Source organism: Oncorhynchus gorbuscha, linkage group LG12 (assembly GCF_021184085.1).
Source record: "Oncorhynchus gorbuscha isolate QuinsamMale2020 ecotype Even-year linkage group LG12, OgorEven_v1.0, whole genome shotgun sequence".
NCBI lineage: Eukaryota > Metazoa > Chordata > Actinopteri > Salmoniformes > Salmonidae > Oncorhynchus > Oncorhynchus gorbuscha.
Window position 1 is genome coordinate 48,989,020 of NC_060184.1, and position 21,743 is coordinate 49,010,762.

Below are 21,743 nucleotides of genomic sequence, written 5' to 3' on the forward strand. Positions count from 1 at the left end.
AGGCAGGCATTTATCAAGGATTTACTTCAGGCTTTATACAACGTCACATAAAGCAGGAAAATGAATACATCAACGGTAGCATCTTATCATCTTAGCTCGTTTAAATATGTACTACCATAAAACGGACAAATCAAAAGGCGCTTATGCCTGGTGGTCAGCATGTAAGCTTTAAGGGGGACTCAGTCTTTACTTATTCTTGTGAAGAAGTATATCAGTGAACTGTATTCTGTAATTAGCTACAAACAATAGAAACGCAAATGTATATTGCTGCTGTCTGATATCCAACAGTCCATGATCAGCTCTGTTGACTATGAGAACATGTTGCTGAGAAAATGGGTTGAGGCATATGATTTAGGCTCGGAATGACATGTGGCCCATTGTTCACCTTGTCAAATGACCACAAGGGCCTTTCAAAAAGCTGTCAGTTAACGCGAGCTCATGAATATCAGCTCCCCGCCCACTCATTGTATTATTTCAAGCTCTCTGATAGTTAGAAATGAGAGAAAAGGTCATATTTATTCAATTCTGAGCATTTCAATAGTGTAAAAATATCATGGGTGACATTTTGGCCATTCAAATGCTATTTTTACATGGGAAATCGGATGACTGTGCTTGACCGTTAACAGGCATGTTTCCAATCTGCCTCTAGTTCATTGTGTTATATAAAAACATTGATCTCCCCATTTCCCAGGTAACAGCTCTGGTGTCACCCACCAACCTAATTAGTGCGGCTGTCATCGCTTCCCCAGACAAATGGAGTGACTGGGAGTGAGTTATGGGTGGGTTGAGACAAATTCCTTCTGTGACGGAACTATTTGATCAAGGTAAACAAATTAGCGAGTGCATTCAGTCTGGAGAAAGAGGCCGTCGTCTGTCTTGAGCAGGAGAGCTGTCACTGCTCATGCTGTGAAATGTTAAGACTGTCGAACCATGCAGCTGTGAGCTCCAAGCCTGGGTGGATAAGCAAACACTGAATTCCTAGCACTGCTGGGTGATTTGGAAAGTCATAGTCAATCGATCAATAATATAATAATTCTGTTAGCAAAACATTTTTTTATCTTTAAATTACAATCTGTAGAAACTGTGAGAGTAGAAAGGTTCAGAACGTTATATGGCAAATATGAATAAAGCATTTATGGTTTTCAGAGATAGATGGGAGGTGTTGAGGGAAGCAGAAGGGTGGGACAACAAATACTCAAAATAAAAGTTAACTAATGTAAAATACACTGTGTCCGTAAAATGTATATAGTATTTACAAACTGGAAGTAGAAGCCTATGTGTGGTTGTTCATGAGTTTACTCCAATTAGGGGAGGGATGGTAGGGTTAGGAAAAAACAATAAACAAGGAAAATACATTAAAAAAATATATATTAACCTCAAAATGGGTGATTGGAAATGACGCATATAATTACATTGATAGAAGTCACAATCTATCTGAAATATTAAAGCTGATCTAAGATTTTTTTTTAAATTGATTACTGGGAGCTATACAGTGTATTATACACTGAGTGTACAAAACATTAGGAATACATGACATAGGCTGACCAGCTGAATCAAGGTGAAAGCTATGATCCTGTATTAATGTCACTTGTTAAATCTACTTAAGGAGACAGGTTAAAGAATGATTGCTAAGCCTTGAGACAATTACGACATGGGCTGTGTGTGTGTGCCATCCACAGGGTAAATGGGCAAGACAAAATATTGAAGTGGTTTTGAACAAGTCATGGTAGTAGGTGTCAGGCGCACCGGTTTGAGTGTGTCAAGAAGTGCAACACTGCTGGGTTTTCACACTCAACAGCTTCCTGTGCATATCAAGAATGGTCCACCACCCAAAGGACATCCAGCCAACGTGACACAACTGTGGGATTTTCTAAATTTAAATTTAACCAGGCAAGTCAGTTAAGAACAAATTCTTATTTACAATGACAGCTTACACCAGCCAAATCCAGACAATGATGGGTCAATTGTATGCCACCCTACGGGACTCCCAATCACAGCCTGTTGTGATACAGCCTGGAATCAAACCAGGGATTTTGGAGTGACACCTCCAGCACTGAGATCAGTGCCTTAGACCGCTGCGCCACTCGAGTGGCATTGGAGTGATCATCGGCCAGCCTGTGGAACGCTTTCTACACCTTGTAGATTTCATGCCCCGACGAACTGAGGCTGTTCCGGGGGCAAAAAAAAGGATGGAACACAGAATAGGAAGGATTTCCTAATGCGTTGTACAATCAGTGTATATAGCTGGGATAGCATCACCATGGAAACCATGGATTTGCCTAACAGGAACCATGCGTTTTCAACTCATACTAATGTGCAGCTGTGAAAAGTGATTTGCAGTTTGGGACCACCACCAACAGGATAATACGTGTGGTTTAACATGCAAGTTGCCACTCCTGACATTCTCTTCAAGTGGGCCACACATGAGAACCATGTTAAATGACAGGCCTTTCCCCCTAGCATTCAAATGTTTATCCTTGTTCAGGAACTGAAAGGCATCACAGTCACTTTCCATCCCATATGGCACCTATTCTCAACATAGTGCACTACTTTTGATCAGTGCCATATGGGCCCTGGTCCAAAGCAGTGCACCATATAGAGAATATGGGGATACATACAATTTTGTAGATCCCTACACAAGAAGTGCCAAAGATCAGGAAATACGTATGGGTTAATCAACTATGGGCTATGCAGTCTATGGAATAGTGTGCACGGCATGGAAGGTGTGTGCTACGATGCATAACAGAGCCATTGAATATTGCTGTGCATTATAAGGAAATAATGCAGCCTCTAGAGTGCCCTTCAAACCAATCAGAAATTAGCATTTAACAACGCAGTGGATTAAGTTTTTATATTTGTATATAGGAAAGTTATTACTATTACTTCACAACAAGTAATAGTAATAATTGTGTAACACCACAACAAAAACCAATCAACAAGCTCAAAATATTAACCCAAATGGATTTGAGATTAAAAACTATGTGGTGGGTGTTTGTGTGTATGAGTCCAGTCATTTCATTCTTGTATTCCAAGAATTCTTCCAAAAGTGAGATACACTGAAATTCAAAAGATCTATTTGAGCCTTTTAAGTTTAGGATACTGACCTACAAAAAGTAAGGCACTGGATTATTTAAGTATTTACTTGTTTTCAACTTAACACACACATATCTAACAATTCCTTTTGAGGTGGGACTCAGGTGTGTGAATCAGGGTATTGTAACGGCCGTTGACGGTGGAAGGAGTTGAGGACCAATGCGCAGCGTGGTAAGTGTTCATATTTTTAATAAAGTCATAGAACACTGAACAAAAACAACAAAGTGAACGAACGAAACAGTTCTGTCTGGTGAATACACAAACACTCAACAGAAAACAATCACCCACAAAACACAGGTGGGAAAAGGCTACCTAAGTATGATTCTCAATCAGAGACAACGAACGACACCTGCCTCTGATTGAGAACCATACCAGGCCAAAACACATAAACGCAACATAGAAAAAATGAACATAAACTACCCACCCAAATCACGCCCTGACCATACTAAAAGAAAGACATAACAAAATAACTCAGGTCAGAACTTGACAGCTATACCTGGGACACCTTTTTCTGCACGTAGAGAAGTGCTGAGATAAAGGAAACAGTCTGCCCTTGGGAGTTAGCTAGCGTCGTTAGCTACCAATGGGTGCTTTACCATTACATTAGCGTGTTTTATATAGCACATGGCGGTATCATTCATCATCCTAGGCCATGACCTAGATGTGGGAAAAATCTGCTAACAATCCAGATACATCAGAATACCACTATCAGTATAGTACGATAGTGGTAGTAGAGTAAGCAGTACTAGCTGATATTAATGATAATGAATTAATGACAATTTAATATGTGGCTTAGTCAATTTATTAACATTATAAACATTGTGTGGATGAAAACATGAAATGTTTTATAGAATCACAAGAGGTTTTCCCGAAAAATTCCCGAAAAACACACAAAATCCAGAAAGCAGGTTTGTTTTTTTACTGGCACCTAAAGGCTATTGTCACTGTTTTCACTAAGGAGTGCTTGTGTGGTGCCATTTGAGACACATCCAATGTAGCAGCTAAATGCGACCTCCTGAAATATGGTACGAATGCCCCCCATAATTTAAAAAAAAGAATAGCTCCATACAAGGATTTAAGCTTTGACCTATATGCTGTCACCACGGCCTTATGGTGGATTTCTGTTTGGGTCAATCTCTTATATCGTGGCCTTCTTAGATTTATATTATTTAAAGCCAAAAACGGTGGTTTAGTCACGCTAATGCTGGGAAACAATCATAAAGGGGAGGAAATAAAGAATAAAAACACATGACAAACAAAGCAATAACAAAAGCAATCCCCATTGCAAGAAATAGGCATTAAACATTCTGGGAATCAGCACTCACCCTAATGGTCCACATCCACCAAGCCACCAATTGAATCCTACAGATGAAGAACCATAAACGTGCGTTTTGAAAAACAATAAGATAGACTTGATGAATAAAAATAAGAATAAAATAAAAAACGATAAAGTATAATTGAAAGAGAGAAGTGTGATGACATGATCTTTCAATAATGACACTTCCAAAAAGTATAAACATTTGACAGTATCAGAATTCTTCAAACAGCACATAATGCTTCTTCGTTGCAAGGGTTCAATTGACTGAGGCTTTGATGCGATTTCCTCTATACTCCATGGCTGAGACTAACACTGGGCTATCGGCTTAACCTCTGAGAATCTTAGGGCATAGTGGGTTCACATGCCGGGCCAGTAAGTGTGTGTGTGTGTGTGTGTGTGTGTGTGTGTGTGTGTGTGTGTGTGTGTGTGTGTGTGTGTGTGTGTGTGTGTGTGTGTGTGTGTGTGTGTGTGTGTGTGTGTGTGTGTGTGTGTGTGTGTGTGTGTGTGTGTGTGTGTGTGTGTGTGTGTGTGTGTGTGTGTGCGCGCGCGCGCGGAACCAGAGGTTGAACAAGTCGGACTATGGATGCGTCCCCAAAGGGCACCCTATTCCCTACATTCCGTAATGTTCTGGTCAAAAGTAGTGCACTATATAGTATTGCTTCGTCCTCTTATCTATCTTGTCCATTCTCCGCGGCCCTGTCGTATTAGAGACAGACATTTGATGGCTGGGGGAGAAGGGATTGAGCAACTGGAGAGAGTCCACTCAGGTGGGTCTGGCGGACGCAGTTAAGACGCGGCGCACACCGGAAACACATGCACACACTGAGAGTCATGACTCCCACTCTCCATCACACACTGGAGATTTTGATACCAACCCAACGTGCTGCTAGTGAGCAGGTGTCAGGTCAGACCAGACCAGGTTAGCAGCTCACTCCCAGTTGACCTCAGATTAGAACAGTCTTTATCCCAAATATAAACCCTTTCCCTATATAGTGCACTACTTGACCAGGGCCATGTCTAAAGTAGTCCCCTATGGCAGAGTTTCCCAAACTCTGTCTTGGGCCCCCACTGGGTGCACGTTTTTGTGGATTTTGTCCTAGCACTACATAGCTGATTCAAATAATCAACTCATCATTAAGCTTAGATTTTTTTGAATCAGCTGTGTTGTGTTAGGCAAAAACCAAAACTTGCACCTAGGAACGAGATTGGGAAACCCAGCCCTATGGAATAGTTACAGAAAGTCCAGAAGTACCAAACAACTGGCATCAGCAGGGCTTACGTTATGTAATCAAAAATAGACTCAATTATGTCTCCTGTCAAGTTAGGATTCCTCTACCGTCTGCCACGTCTATGTCTGGGGCATAAAGGCATGCTAACTTGACAGAAATTACAAGCCACTTTTCCTCAGTGAAAACTGTGGTGTCAGGCTGCATTCTGTCTATTTAGATGTGAGATGTGGTAAAATTGGTATGTCGAAATGGGGAGTCAGGTAGGCTTCATCCATAATGTAGAACACCACATTACCGAAAACAATGCTGGGTTGTTACCCAACCACCCAGGGTTGGGTAAAAAAACAACCCAGTGCTGGGAAAGTAGCGGACAGAACACACACGTTGTGTTACTTTTTACCCAGGAAGTGGGTCATTTAGTTGGGTTATTGAGCTATGTTCCACCTGGTCTGAACAGAATACTGGAGGTATAGTTATTTTTCAGACAGTTATTTACGGCTACCCATGAGAGTAAATGTCATTCAGATTGATTTGTTCTGTTGTATTGTCAAAACATGTTAAAAGGTCCCGAGCAATCATGTAGATACCCATGTAAAATAGCCTTTTGAGTGACTAAAATATCACCCATAATATTTGTTATGAATGCAATTTTTTTGGGGGGGGAAGTATTGTTTCTGTCATGGCTAACTACAGTGAAGTATGAAAAGACAGGCTGGGTGGGAAGGGAGCTTACATTCATGAGCTCACCTTGACTATCAGCTCTTTGAAATGCCTATGTCAAGAAATCAGACACAGTGAGAAATGTTGCAGTAAAATAATCTCAAGCAAATTTTGCAACACACAAAGAAACTCAAGCAAAATTGTAAATGTGCCTCTTTTCTACATCTCCAATTTGGGAGGTCTCTAGGGATGCAATTTAAAGCAGCACTGACAGATGTGTTGACATGACAAATGCGTCAGAGTTTGAAAAACCCATTAATCCATGCTGACTGAAGCCCTAGCTAGCCAGTAACTTGCTAACACCAGACACAGATGAAAGGGGAAACATATAAGTACAGTATATGTGCCATAGATGAATAGTGTAAACTTTTCATTACATTTGCTGACACCTTACAGTACATTTCTTGTACCAGTAGATTAGCTTTCTAACTATGTAAACCAAGTCCCTCTGCAAACACACCATCTCCGATGTTGTCGCTGTTAGGTTTTTTAGGTATTGAAAATCAGACCATCGATATTTCAAAATACCCCGGTATACGGTATAAACTACAGTACCAGTCAAATGTTTGGACACCTACTTGAGCAAAGGTTTAGCTTTATTTGGACTATTTATACATTGTAGAATAATAGTGAAGACATCAAAACGATGAAATAACACATATGGAATCATGTATTAACCAAATCAAAATATAATTCATATTTTAGAGTCTTCAAATGTGTCACCCTTTGCCTTGATGACAGCTTTGCACACTCTTGGCATTCTCTCAAACAGCTTCACCTGGAATCCTTTTCCAACATTCTTGAAGGAGTTCCCACATATGCTGAGCACTTGTTGGCTGCTTTGACCATGACAGTTTACAATCCAGGGTTACTACAAGCAGTTTAGTTACCTCAACTTACTAAATTTCCTCATTATTTATTACAATATTTAATTGAAGTTTAGGGTTTAGCAAATGATTTGTCCCAAATACAAAGCTTTTAGTTTTTTTTTATATTTAGGACTAACTTATTCCTTGCCACCCATTCTGAAACTAACTGCAGTGTTGAGTCATCCACATACATAGACACACTCGCTTTACTCAAAGCCAGTGGCATGTGGTGAGTAAAGATTGAAAAAAGTAATGGGCCTAGACAGCTGCCCTGTGGAATTTATGATTCTACCTGGAATGATGGAGAGGCTTCCATTAAATAACACCCTCTGTGTTCTGTTAGACAGTTAACTCTTTATACACAATATAGCAGGGGATGTAGTAAAGCCATAACATACATTTTTACAGCAGCAGACCCCAACAATATTTTACCCTCAATGTCTCTCAGACAATCATCAGTCATTTATGTAAGTGCTGTGCTTGTTGAATGTCCTTCCCTATTAACGTGCTGATAGTCTGATGTCATTTTGTTTTCTGTAAAATAGCACTGTATCTGGTCGAACACCATTTTTTCCAAAACATTACAAAAGGTTGGTAACAGGCTGATTGGTTGGCTATTTGAGCCAGTAAAGGGGGCTTTAGGATTCTTATATAGCGGAATAACCTTTGCTTCCCTCCAGGCATGAAGGCACAGACTTTCTAGTAGGTTTAAATTTAAGATATGGCAAATAGGAGTGGCAATATCGTCCGCTATTATCCTCAGTTATTTTCCATCCAAGTTATTAGTTGGTTTGTCATTGTTGATAGACAAGAACATTTTTTTCACCTCATCCACGCTCACATACTTGGATGTGTAGAGTCAGCGTTTTTTTTGCTGGCATGGCATGCCTAAGTTTGCTAATCTTGCCAATGAAAACATTATAAAAATAGTTAGCCATATTAGGGCCTCCCGGGACATATCTGAGAATACATTTGCACCATAGTTGCACCATATTCAGTAGAAGTTTACAAGGCACGGAAAGACACATGTCATTATATTTAATCCAAGTTGCTATTTCCAAAGCATATCTCTTTAATTTCTGTTTAAAAATTGCACAGTTCCAATCACAACATGTTTCTTTGTAAAGATGCAAAGGTAGGCCAATCTTTGCTAAAAATTTAGATTTATTTAACAGAAAATAAAAGACACTCTCAAATAGGTCTGCCTTCCCTTTTTGTTATGGATGACAGAAGTGATGGGTGAAGATTGGGTCGTCACTGGTGGTCCCTTGCAGTCCAGACCCAATGTGGTGGTAGTGTTGGTTCTGTGACCCACTCCAAACAGTCAATGCATAAAATGATTAATCAAATTTGTGTCGATATTGCAAGAAAGTACTGTCATTTCACATAACCATACCACAAGGTAGCTACACTACCTGTGTCATTCATGATGCGAAACCTAACTGGAACAAGTTAGCTAGCTCGCCAAGTTGCTAGTTAGCTAGCTAGCTAAGTTCGGTAGCTATCTTATATTAACCAGCAATACTAAACGTTTTAATGGTTATCCATCACATTGAGGCTTCATAAAACGTTTTCCGCGAAGGGAAGGCAATTTCATTATTTGTTAGCTAGCTAGGCTACCAGTTAGTTTTTATCACCCTATCATGCCTTGCTAGTTTGCCCTACTGGCTGCTGGAAAAATTAGCTAACGTTCTTGTTTCTAGTTAAACAAGATAATTAAAACATCTCAAATTAGCTACTCTGGAATCAATATAGCTTCATATCTGGATTGTGCTGAGAAAACACAGATATGCAATGTATACACTCAGCATTTGTCAATATGAAAAGAGAAAATAGGATGTCACATATCTCAGGATATTGAATGAGGCCATTTCCAGCCATAGAAAATTGCCATGTGTCATTTTCGGCGTAATCCCAATATCATCTGGATTCAGAATTTGTCAGGATATGGTAAATATCCTGAGAGAGAGAGAGAGCGGCAAAGAGCAGCAAAGAGCGAGCAGCTGAAGGTTATTAGGGAACGAAGTGCAAGTCTGAATGTGTGAGACACTGGATGCCCTGAGCACTACAAACCTTAGGGCAGGCACGGCAGGAGAGACAGCAACAACTGTTATCTCACGCTAGCTAGTTATTTATCATCCCATCCCATTACATAGTACCTGTCTTGCCTGCATCAAACCAAGAGAAGCTAAACTAGGCTAATTGAGGCAAGCTATAATTCTACTGTGATTCTCGCCGTTCTACAATTACTCTATCCAGATTATAACGTCAATAGCAGCCTACTTACTTGTTGGCTTTTGGTCATTGAAGTCTTTCTTTCTCATTTCATTTTTTAATTCTGTCATTTTAATTCCATCTTCCATTGATTAGATATCCCCTAACTTTCTTGCTACACAAGCATAGCAGCAATGCATTTGCCTCTCTCTGCTGGAAACGCAAGTGACGGTGATGGTGAAGGCTATATTAAATGGATTTATTCAACTTTTTCAAATGTAGATGTAACAATGGCGGTTAAACATGTTTATGGTAATTAACGGTTAATTACAGTGAGAACGCATGACAAGTACCGGCTGACAAAATGTCATGACTGCCACAGCCCTAGTCTTATCACACCATAGTGTGATACCAATGCAGGGTTAAAGGGGGCCACAAAATTGTAAACGCTATAAAAAAACAGTATAGAAATGTATTTTTTATTTTGAGCATATAAATTACAGCTCTCAAAAGTATCTTATTATTAAATATATTGGATTGTAGTTCAGCCCAGTGTAATACAAATTACAGAACAAAATACTCAGAAGTAACAGAAATACTGCCCATCTCTGTACCTAAGTCAATGTGTTCTTTAGGGATGAGAGCACACATGTGGCCTTAGCCCTACAGAAAAGCCCTATGGGCCCTGATCAAAAGTTATGCACTACACAAAAACAATCCTGTAATATTTACAGTAAATTACTGGCAGCACAGTAGCCAGTAGGTTACATTAAATATCCAGTGAAACACTGCAGCACAGAAACCAGTAAATTCCTTTAGATTTACAGGACCTTTACGGAAACACAAATTTACAGCATATTACTGTAACACCTGAGTACAGCAACATGCTGTATTTATAGAATGTACAGTGCATTACCGGAAGCACAGTGGTTACTAAACTGATTTGCAGTGCAGGCAGCTAGTGCCAAGGTTAGGCAGTATTTCAGTTACATGTATTTTATATATTTCAATAGTTTCCATACCTATTCTGTTATTTGTATTTCACTGACCTGAACTACAATGTATATATTGTGTAACAGTTTAATTAGAATTAACGTATTTTGTATTTCCTAATACAAAAATAAACTTGCAAGTAGCCCGCTTAATTACAACAACCTTCTCTGTAACAGTAACGTAACAGTAACTAACTTAGTTTAATGCCCTGACTGTAAGTCACTTCAGATAAGAGCATCTGCTCAATTAACAAAATGTAAATGTAAAAATTAACACTTGCAAAGCACAGTGCTGTGTATTATTCTAATGAGTGCCAACCCAAACTAGGCCAAATCAGATCAAAATACAAATAGTGTGAGGGCAAAGCTCATTAGAGTAGCCATTCACAGTCAGTGCAATAAACTAAGGTTGATTAAAACATATCACAGCCATAGCAAATAAAACATTTCTGCAACTGTAATATAAAGCCTGGGCTCTGCTGAGAAAGTTCAGCACTTTAACTTTTTCCTATTAACTCTATGGAACACAATACGGTCTATATTGGCATGTAGGTTTTTCACTTATGGGTGGCCCAAATTGGGACATGGGGGAGGGGAACGAGAAGGATACATGCACATTCAATACTGTAGTATTGACTATGGTAAAAAATGTGTAGTGTTTATGCAGACATTATTGTAGCATTTAGTGCAGGGTTTTCAAACTGATACTGTTTGTATGTATGTAAATAATGCTATTCCATTTCTAAATGTTGACAGATTTTTGTACAGCGAAAGGTCGCACTTTGAACAACTACTGTGTTTTTTACAAACTGTAATAAAACGTGTGGGCATCTATTACATTTACATTTACATTTAAGTCATTTAGCAGACGCTCTTATCCAGAGCGACTTACAAATTGGTGCATTCACCTTATGACATCCAGTGGAACAACCACTTTACAATAGTGCATCTAAATATTTTAAGGGGGAGGGGGGGGTGAGAAGGATTACTTTATCCTATCCTAGGTATTCCTTAAAGAGGTGGGGTTTCAGGTGTCTCCGGAAGGTGGTGATTGACTCCGCTGTCCTGGCGTCGTGAGGGAGTTTGTTCCACCATTGGGGAGCCAGAGCAGCGAACAGTTTTGACTGAGCTGAGCGGGAACTGTACTTCCTCACTCAGTGGTAGGGAGGCGAGCAGGCCAGAGGTGGATGAACGCAGTGCCCTTATTTGGGTGTAGGGCCTGATCAGAGCCTGGAGGTACTGAGGTGCCGTTCCCCTCACAGCTCCGTAGGCAAGCACCATGGTCTTGTAGCGGATGCGAGCTTCAACTGGAAGCCAGTGGAGAGAGCGGAGGAGCGGGGTGACGTGAGAGAACTTGGGAAGGTTGAACACTAGACGGGTTGCGGCGTTCTGGATGAGTTGTAGGGGTTTAATGGCACAGGCAGGGAGCCCAGCCAACAGCGAGTTGCAGTAATCCAGACGGGAGATGACAAGTGCCTGGATTAGGACCTGCGCCGCTTCCTGTGTGAGGCAGGGTCGTACTCTGCGGATGTTGTAGAGCATGAACCTACAGGAACGGGCCACCGCATTAAGTGTCCGATTCACAGAACCAACAGTCTAATTCCTTAATTCCGTACGATGCATACTTCTAGCCTCATTTGGCATGCTTCTAGTAGAAAACCATAATCTGAGAACTATGCTGAAACAGGCAGAACTAGAAGTACGTAACTCTTAGCTGAAAGTATTATATTGGTTCCTGGGATTAGGACACGGTAATAAATAAGCAAAACCAGGAATTTGTTTCGCCTGATTCGGGCTTGTGGTGTAGAACCACAATAAAATATGGATATTTTCTATCAATCTTCAAAAATGTTCTACCTGTATGGATTCACAGGATATATTTATATAAGCTGTACAGGGCTCTTTAGCATCAAACAGATGTCAGACATGCAGCTATATCCAAACAATTAATTGGTCAATGGGAGTGTACACTAATGCTAACTTAAAAATCGAACTGGGTATTCAACTAGAATGTTAAATGGTACAGTATGAACAGTGTAGTCCGAGTGTGACTTATGTGGAGTAGAGCGCAGGGAACTTGTGATCAGCAGTTGATGGGAGAAGTGGTGAACTTGCCATTTACAAAGACACAAATGGTAAGAAAATACAGTATGATCAGTGTAGTAATGTTCATGGAATACTTGTACAGCTGTTCAACTTAGCAGCAGCTGATGTGTTGTGTGTGAGTGTGTCTTTAGTATAAGGTACAGACATCTATTGTAGAGCAAATGATAAGAGGGGTGTTGTCATGATCAAACTGCCATTCAGCTCCTCTTGAGTCATCTACTGCTTGAAATCAAGCATGATGTCCAAACCATCGTGAGATGGATACAGTTCAAGGGATACAGTTCTGCTCCAATGACACATGCAGGCAAAGGAATTCTGTTCTCCTCATATAATCCAATTTTTCTCCAGGAAGAAGCCCAGGCACCACACGACATTGTCTATAAGACAAAACATTTACAATGTAATAAAAAATCATACTGTGCCAGCATAACATCACAATGAGGGTAGGATAGTTGAACATGGCACACATGTGCACAGGAAGAGATTACATTTAATCCTGATAGAAATAAATGTGGCAAAACCCTTAACTTTTGCACAGTGACCAAACAGCACAAATGTACCTAGGTAGACAAACATTTCCACTCACAGCCACGTCTATCAGGCACACTTATGCCAACATTTTTTATAGTATAACCAGATCATCAGCTTCAGAGATTTACAGCAGTAAATGGTTGTATTATTGTTCTCCTCACTGTTAGTAAACTTAGTTAGCTAGCTTGCTGGATAGCCATTTTGCAAAATTGAAAGGCATCCACTGTCATAATCATAATCAATATGTCAACCCTCATCAATTATGTTGATAACTAACTTGTCAAATTATTTAAGTTTACAGTGGTTGATGTGAGACATGTTTGCGAACAAGTTACAAACATAAGGCTTGGCACCAAAAAGTTAGCAAGTGCCAGGCTAACTAGCCATTTCCAGTCATGTGGTAATATTTGCTGGTAAACCTAGCTTTAGGCGGCTGGTTGTAACATTAGTAGCTTGCTGTTTTGTAGCCATATCTATGACTAAAAATAGAAGACATTTTACAATCAAGATACAATAGCTAGATCTCCTATTGTAAAAACCTCTTCTACTTTGAGTCATACATATGGCTAACTGTTTGGCTAACTTAGCTAGCTACCTAGCTAGCTGAGTTACCTACTTTAGCTAACAATTTGATTTCTCCCCAATGTATGTTAGCCAGCAATACACACAGCAATTCAGTAGTTACAATAAAGTTAGCAAGCTAGATGGCTTGTATAAAAAATACTTAGCTACTTACTTAGCTAGCTATTTATCATCTGCCCTCTTGGTGCTGGCTTCGGCTGTAGCTGAACTGGTAGCTAAATCCAAATCTTTGTTTCAAATCCTCTTCGCTATATTCCGTTTGAAGCATATGGTTGAATATCTCCATGTAGCTAGCTAAGAGAACATAGAAAAATGCGGTCTGGTCAGCTCTTTAAGTTTTGCATTGAATTTGTGTTCTTCTTTCTTCATCTTTAAGGTTTTATGGCAGATTACGCCTACTGGTGTATTGATGCCACATACTGTACGGGGTATTGAAATAAAGGTAGAGGAGTATTTTACCCCCTTTTCGTGGCATCCAATTGTTAATAGTTACTATCTTGTCTCATCACTACAACTCCCGCACGGTCAATGTCCTCCGAAACACAACCCAACCAAGCCGCACTTCTTCTTAAAAAGCACGCACACAACCCAGAAGCCAGCCACAACAATGTATTGGAGGAAACACCATGCAGCACAGGAGTACCTAGGGTGCAATGAGACAAGGATATTCCAACCAGCCAAACCGTCCCTAACCCAGACATCCCTATCCACCTGGTCGCGACAGAGCCTGGGCTCGAACCCAGAGTCTCTGGTGGCATAGCTAGCTCTGTGATGCAGTGCCCTAGGCTACTAGGCCACCTGGGAGGGTGGTAAGGATAACTGCAAACTAGGTATGACCTGTTGTGGTACATGTGACAAATATCATTTGATACACAAAAAAAACAAAATAAGCCCACTTCTCGTCACTCTCATCGACACCATCTCATCCAACACATCCACAATTTTGTAGAGAATTCAATCGGATCTCCCAGGTAACAACATCAATCAAAAATATTCAGAACTAGGCTTGGATGTACTGGATTCCACTACCACTTTACTTCTCTTATTTCCTTTCATATTCTCCACTGTAATCAAATTCTTCTCATTCCCTTCTCTCAACATGCCTTCTGATTCAAACAGAACATCCGCTTCCACCCTTTTCTCCCTATCTTCTCACCCTGCTCTCTCCAATTTGTGTTGATAAGAGGAATCATTTTATCCCATTGCGGTCTGGTCAGTTCTTTAAGTTTCGTGTTGTGTCCGCCTCCCTTTCAAAATAGCCCACCTTGGGAGAGGGACATGGAATCCGCCGATAGGAACATCATTGAAAGAAGTCTAAAGAAGGCTCAATCAAAGAAGGAAAACCAAATGTACATGCACACATACGTATAGTACGATCAGTATAACATGACAGTATAACAGTGCCACAATGCAGGACTACATTCATTTTCAGATCATATGAAACATTTGATCTCAAATCCAAAATGTGTGAGTATAGAGCCAAATTAAAAGTTTCCTGTTCTCAGAACTGAAGAGGGCTCTGCTTTTCATCTTCATTCCAACTGAAGGATTGTTTCTCATCCAAGCCCTCTTAAACTCTCTGCATAAGAAAATGAAATGAAAATTGGGAGAAATTTAAGTAGAAAACGTTTAGTGTGGGTGACCTTTGATGTGCCGGGATAAAACACAGAGAACACAGAAACATACATGGTAAAACACAGAGACAGACAGGGTAAAACAGAGAGACAGACAGGGTAAAACAGAGAGACAGACAGGGCCCAAATGTAGGGCTCTCCTCAAAAAGTAGTGTACTATTTAGGGAATAGGGTGCCGTTTTGGACTGTATCCATTCAAAAACCAACTAGCCAATACCATGCCACAGACTAGCGAAAAGGAGAATGGGAGAAAGCGTAGGTACAAATAACACGGCTACTGTGAATGATCATACAGCGCGGCGGACTGATGCAGAATTAACATCATATTATCTTTGAGTATATTCCAGGTAAATTAGAACTAGAACTAAGTACCCTGTTTAGGCTGCGAGACCGAGACGTTAACCTCAAAACCTAAACTTTATTACAGCAAGCACCTTTGCACATGACATGATAATTTGAAGACCGAAAAGAAATACTGGAGGAAGGGGGGAAAATGTAGTTAATCGACGTTAGGAAATTAGGTAATTATTTCAGTTTAATGAACAGAGATGCTTTAAGCCAAAAGGCCTTTTTACTAGGTGTCTCCTGGTGTTTTTGTAATAAAAAACCTTACTACGACCTCATTAATACTTTAATCATAAAAAAACGATTAATTCAAACCCGTTGCATTATGCATAGAGTTTCTAATGGTTTGAGTATTATAATAAATGTTCATTATCATACAGTCCCTTAAATTGTCAAATACAGATGGTTTTCTTGCATATTTCAGTTTAACAGTGAGTGCTCAAATAGTGGCTTTCATACTATATTGAACGTTTTGGTGCCAAATCTTTACATGACATCCAGATTTCACAATGTTCTATTGTTTTATAATGACCTACACATTAAATGATGTGTGCATTTGGGATAACCATTTGAAGCGTACTTATATGTTGCATTAAACTATCCACTGTATTCAAACATATCTCATTAGCATACAATTTTTCACTATTCATCCGACATACAAATGAATACTATAGGCTATAATACAAAATGTCCTATGAGAGTTCATCAAAAACAGACAAATTCAGTTCATATATTTAACTAGGCAAGTCAGTTAAGAACAAATTCTTAATTACAATGACGGCCTACCCAAGGTAAACCCAGACGACACTGGGTCAACTGTGCGCTCTATGGTAACCCAAATCACTGATGGATGGGATGCATCTGGATTTGAACCAAGTACTACAGTGATGCCTCTTACACTGAGATTCAGTGTCTTTTACGTCACACAGGAATCCAAATTTCAGCATACATTATATGATATACATATGGAAGCAAGACAGCTGCATGTACACCCCAAGACAATTCCTGGGCTGTGTACCAAATGGCACACTATTCCCTACATATGAAGTGCACTAAGGGCTCTGGTCAGAAGTATTCAGACCCCTTCACCCCTTCACTAAACACTATACTCCATAATGACAAAGCTAAAACAGGTTGAGAAATCTTTGCTCATTTATAAAGAATTAAAAACAGAAATACCTTGCTGTGAGACTCAAATTTAAGCTCAGGTGCATCCTGTTTCTATTAATTATCTTTGAGATGTTTCTACAACTTGATTGGAGTGGTAAATTCAATTGATTGGACATGATTTGTAAAGGCACACACCTGTAAATATAAGGTCCCACAGTTGACAGTGCATGTCAGAGCAAAAACCAAGCCATGAGGTCGAAGGAATTGTCCTTAGAGCTCCGAGACAGGGTTGTGTCGAGGCACAGATCTGGGGAAGGGTACCAAAACAATTCTGCAGCTTTGAAGGTCCCCAAGAACACAGTGGCCTCCATCATTCTTAAATGTAAGAAGTTTTGAACCACCAAGACTCTTCCTAGAGCTTGGTCAGGGAGGAGTTTCTCTGTGGAGATGGGAGAACATTCCAGAAGGTCATCCATCTCTGCAGCACTCCATCAATCAGGCCTTTATGGTAGAGTGGCCAGACGGATGCCACTCCCCTTGGAGTTTGCCAAAAGGCACCTAAAGGACTCTCAGACCATGAGAAGTAAGAGTCTCTGGTCTGATGAAACCAAGACTGAACTCTTTGGCCTGAATGCCAATTGTCATGTCTGGAGGAAACCTGGCACCATCTCTACGGTGAAGCACGGTGGTGGCAGCATCATTTACATTTACATTTAAGTCATTTAGCAGACGCTCTTATCCAGAGCGACTTGCATCATGCTGTGGGGATGTTTTTCAGCGGCAGGGACTAGGAGACTAGTCAGGATCGAGAGATAGATAAACAGAGCAAAGTACAGAGAAATCTTTGATGAAAACGCTCAGAACCTAAGACTGGGGCGAAGGTTGTACCTTCCAACATGACAATGACCCTAAGCACACAGCCAAGACAACGCTGGAGTGGATTTTCTATATAATTGGGTGTTCGGGTGCCATCCTCAGATTTTCACTTTATCACATGCAGTGGGGAGAACAAGTATTTGATACACTGCCGATTTTACAGATTTTCCTACTTACAAAGCATGTAGAGGTCTGTAATTTTTATCATAGGTACACTTCAACTGTGAAAGACGGAATCTAAAACAAACAAAAAAATTGTAAATCATATTGTATGATTTTAAAATAATTAATTAGCATTTTATTGCATTTTATTGCATGACATATGTATTTGATCACCTACCAACCACTGCGATTGCAGATGGGTTATTAGCAACTGCGGGTTCGAGCGTGTGAACAAACAGCTGACAAACGCACCACTAGTGTTTACATTCTTAATGCAGTGGAACCTATCTATTTTAATAGTATTGAAGCCATGTTTGTACTTAGGCTAAATTAATTTGAATTCATATTGTTATTTCCGATTTGTCACACATATTGCAACTTTTAATAAATCCACTTGTGCTGACAGCCATTTTGCACATTAATCAATCTAGCAAGAGGGCAATATTTTAAATAATGTAGGAACATCTTCCCAAAACTTTACTTTACCCAAAAGATCATGACATTTGTGAACATTTAATCAACATTTTGGTCCTTTATACAGCATGTTCACCTTACCGACAAGGGGAGGTGTGGTGTGAAAAGGGCACTTTTTCTTGGTTCTATTGATGTGCTTAGCGTCTGTCTCCGACGTGAAAACAAAAGTTTTTTTTACTTCCACACAAAATTACTTCTTTAATTGTTTTAGGTTAAAGGAAGTGGGTAGGTTGCATTCTTAAAACGTACAGCTATGAAAGTTATATATTTAGAACCGCCTGCTCGATAGGAATCTCGTGACATTTGTTGTGAGCGAGTTGACCAGGAGATCAGCTTTCTAAGGCCTGCCCCTTTGACGTGGCGTGGCAAAGAGTTTATAAAATGGATGGCAACGACGCAGCCGGCCACTGGATGAAGCCTGATTTAAACATATTATCAGTAATTACCCGTAAATCTAGTGCACTGTAGTCTTAAGAGGTTTTAACGTCACTCAAAATAACAGGCTCGGATTGAAAATATATATTTATCTGACAGTTGAAAAATTGTCCAATACTTTGGTAGTCAAAGTGCATCCAAACAGAATTGTACCTAAATCTGACATAGGAACACTAACAACCAACTACACAGTACACAACCGTAATGCTCCCCTCCCCCAGAGTCCTGTTGCTAGCCTAAAATGTTATCTGGGTGTCCCAAATGGCATCTTATTCCCTTTATAGTGCACTACTTCATCTGCACTACCCTGATCAAAAGTAATGCACTATAAGTGGAATAGGGTGCCATTTGGAATGTTGCCAGAGGCTGTTAGGCCTGTTCTGGTGGCAGCTATGGTCTCTACTCTAACTCTCTGAACCCACTGAACTCTCCAGCTCGCTACCTAAAAGCTGTTTTAAGACTCACAGCCAACCCCATTGGATTACAGCATTATGATGCACACCAACTCACACACTCACAGAGTGCTTGAAGTGGACTGAAATAAATGCTCATTTTTGGGTGCCAGTACTCATCAAATTTTTAAGGCTGATTCTAAAGAATGTGCCAGGACTCAAGAGTTAGAACATTTGAGGTAACGGTACTATGTCTGTTAAAAAAAGGTGCTGAGTAGAACCATAGAGGGTTCTTTGGTTTGTCCCTATAGTGGAATCTTTTTTTGGTGCTGGGTAGAACCCTTTGAGGAGGATCTATCTAGAACCCTATATGTAGGGTTCTTCAAATAACCTTTTTATCATCTAAAGGTTCTTCATAGAACCGATGGGTTCTAGCGAGAACCCATTTATCTTTGGAGGGTTCTTCCTAGAACCCTCTATGAGCAGTTCCAGTTTTTATGACAATGCATTGCATATATCACAAGGCCTTTCTTTGAGGGCATAGTTATATCCTAACATAGTGGTGTTAAGTATCTCCTGGTTTACAGGCCAAGTCATTTCTTTCTTTCGGAATCCAGACGGAGTAAGGATAGCCAACAAGTGGAATTCTTAATCAGCCACAAGCTGCATTCAGCCAGGTTAGGGAAGACGGAATACTGAGACTACCTCAATCCTCTGGACTGGAACAAGCATTTGGTACAATACATCCAATTACTAATAGATTGGATTAATTTAGAAAATGGGATGTTATCTATCTTTGTGTAGCGTACAATTAATCAACCTATCAATGTTCCATGCAAAAAAACACATATTTCACTAAAACAAGCAATTCGGAACATCTCCCTGCAATAGTGTACACATACAAAATGATGCACTTGATTAAGAATCGATCAAGGATAAACCCAGAAATCATACAACTTTTTTCCATTGTGGTCCTCTTTCATGAGAGCAGTTGGCAAGTTTGGCTTATGTGACAGTCTACAACACATAGAATTGAGCACTTAAATGTGACTTTAAAAAAATCTCTTCTCAATCTCTCAGAGCATAGCGAGCGTTGGTTTGAATATGGCTGGCAGAGAGTAAACAAGTTCAGCACTTTTTTTAAATCTCCTAACAAACACTTTTCCATCTTTCTTTGGAGTTTAAACTCTTATAATCTCGGGTCCAACATCTGTTGTGCCACCAAATATCATTAAATGTTCTGAACCGTGTAGAAAAAGGTCATGGCTACTGGAGAGCTGCTGAGACGACAGACACAAAGAGCACATGGATGATTCAGCCCCATTCTCACTCTTTCCCCCAGTCTCTCTCTCCTTCTCTTTTATCCCTCTCTCCATCTCTGCCTCCCATTCCCTGTCTGACTCCGATCCTTTATTCTTCTCCCCCTCTCATTCTCTCTCCCTCCATCTCTCCCTCCATCTCTGCCTGACAGACTCCCACACTCCAGTGAGTTTCTGTCCATGCGTGTCTTGACTAATTGACTCTAACTGGGGGTTATGGCAAGGTTGTGGCCATCACATGCAGTGTTCAGTCAGAAAAGGTCAAAGTTGAATGAAAAAAATAAACCCGTGTGTCGGTGTGAATAATGATGACAGTTGGACGCAGCCTGGACAGACCAGATCATGGCTAACATACCAACGGTGTTAATAGAATCGGTGTGATCCAGTCAAAACGTGTGTGTACAGAATATGTAAGTTGTTCATAGGAAGACAGTATGCTATAAGGTATCAGTACTGCAACCCAGCCTTCAAATGAGAATTTGCATCTTTTCTCTCGCCTGCAAAAATGTAGCCCTGGGGATTGCAACACAGTTATAAAGCAAGTATAAATGAACTCACCCACTTTATTGTCTCCTCTTCAGCGTCATGACTTCACCGGTCCTTAAATCCACACCTGTTGTCCTCCATGCAACTGCAAGTCTTTACTAAAAACAGAACAGGATAGAGAAAAACGATGTTGAAATTTAACCAAAAACCAAAATAATTAAATAAGCTTGTTGTAAGGCAAAGTGCTCAGTTAGAGACTCTCAAACCAGAAATTATTGATTGAAGAGACATTCAATACTGTTATGTTTTCGGCTAAGAAGAGTTTGTTTCTGCGAAAATTCAAACCTGCACTGTCTCAGTTCTCATCACAAACGTAGTCCTTTGGGAAGCTGTGAGGAAACATGCACCGAATCCGTCTTCCCCCCATAAATGGAGAAGATAAGAGCAAGCATTTCATTTTAAGCCTATGTCTGCTCCTTGAAATATCGTCACATGTGGGGTCCTGGGGTCTCTTTGAGGAACTGCTCTTAGTCTCAGTCTCTATCCCCTACACTACAAAAATGGTTCCTAAATGGTTCTTCCTCAACTGTTAAGTGTTATGCAGGTGAATGAGGACCCAAAAGCGACTTGGCGAAAACAGAGTTTTTAATCCAGTAAAGATACTTTACAAAACAAAAGGCATAATACTACTCGTAAAGACGAGAACAGACTGGAGACTTGATCAAGAACTGCAGGTTGCCTCGGGAAGGCACTTGAACCTAGCAGACTCAGACACCTGCTCACCACGCAGCATCTGAGGGAAACACGACACGACAGGGCAATACATAGACACAGCACGGTGAATTATAGACAAGGA

The 21,743-nt window shown here is 40.2% G+C and overlaps 1 protein-coding gene across 1 annotated transcript in view; it reads right to left on the reverse strand.

Annotated features, from left to right (window-relative positions):
- Positions 1–21,743, reverse strand: part of LOC123990387 (disks large-associated protein 1-like) — a 195,581-nt gene that overhangs the window by 87,097 nt on the left and 86,741 nt on the right. The window contains exon 2 of the mRNA XM_046290947.1: positions 20,960–21,045. The gene's annotated coding sequence lies outside the window, so the exon portion shown is untranslated. The remainder of the gene's footprint in view (positions 1–20,959; positions 21,046–21,743) is intronic.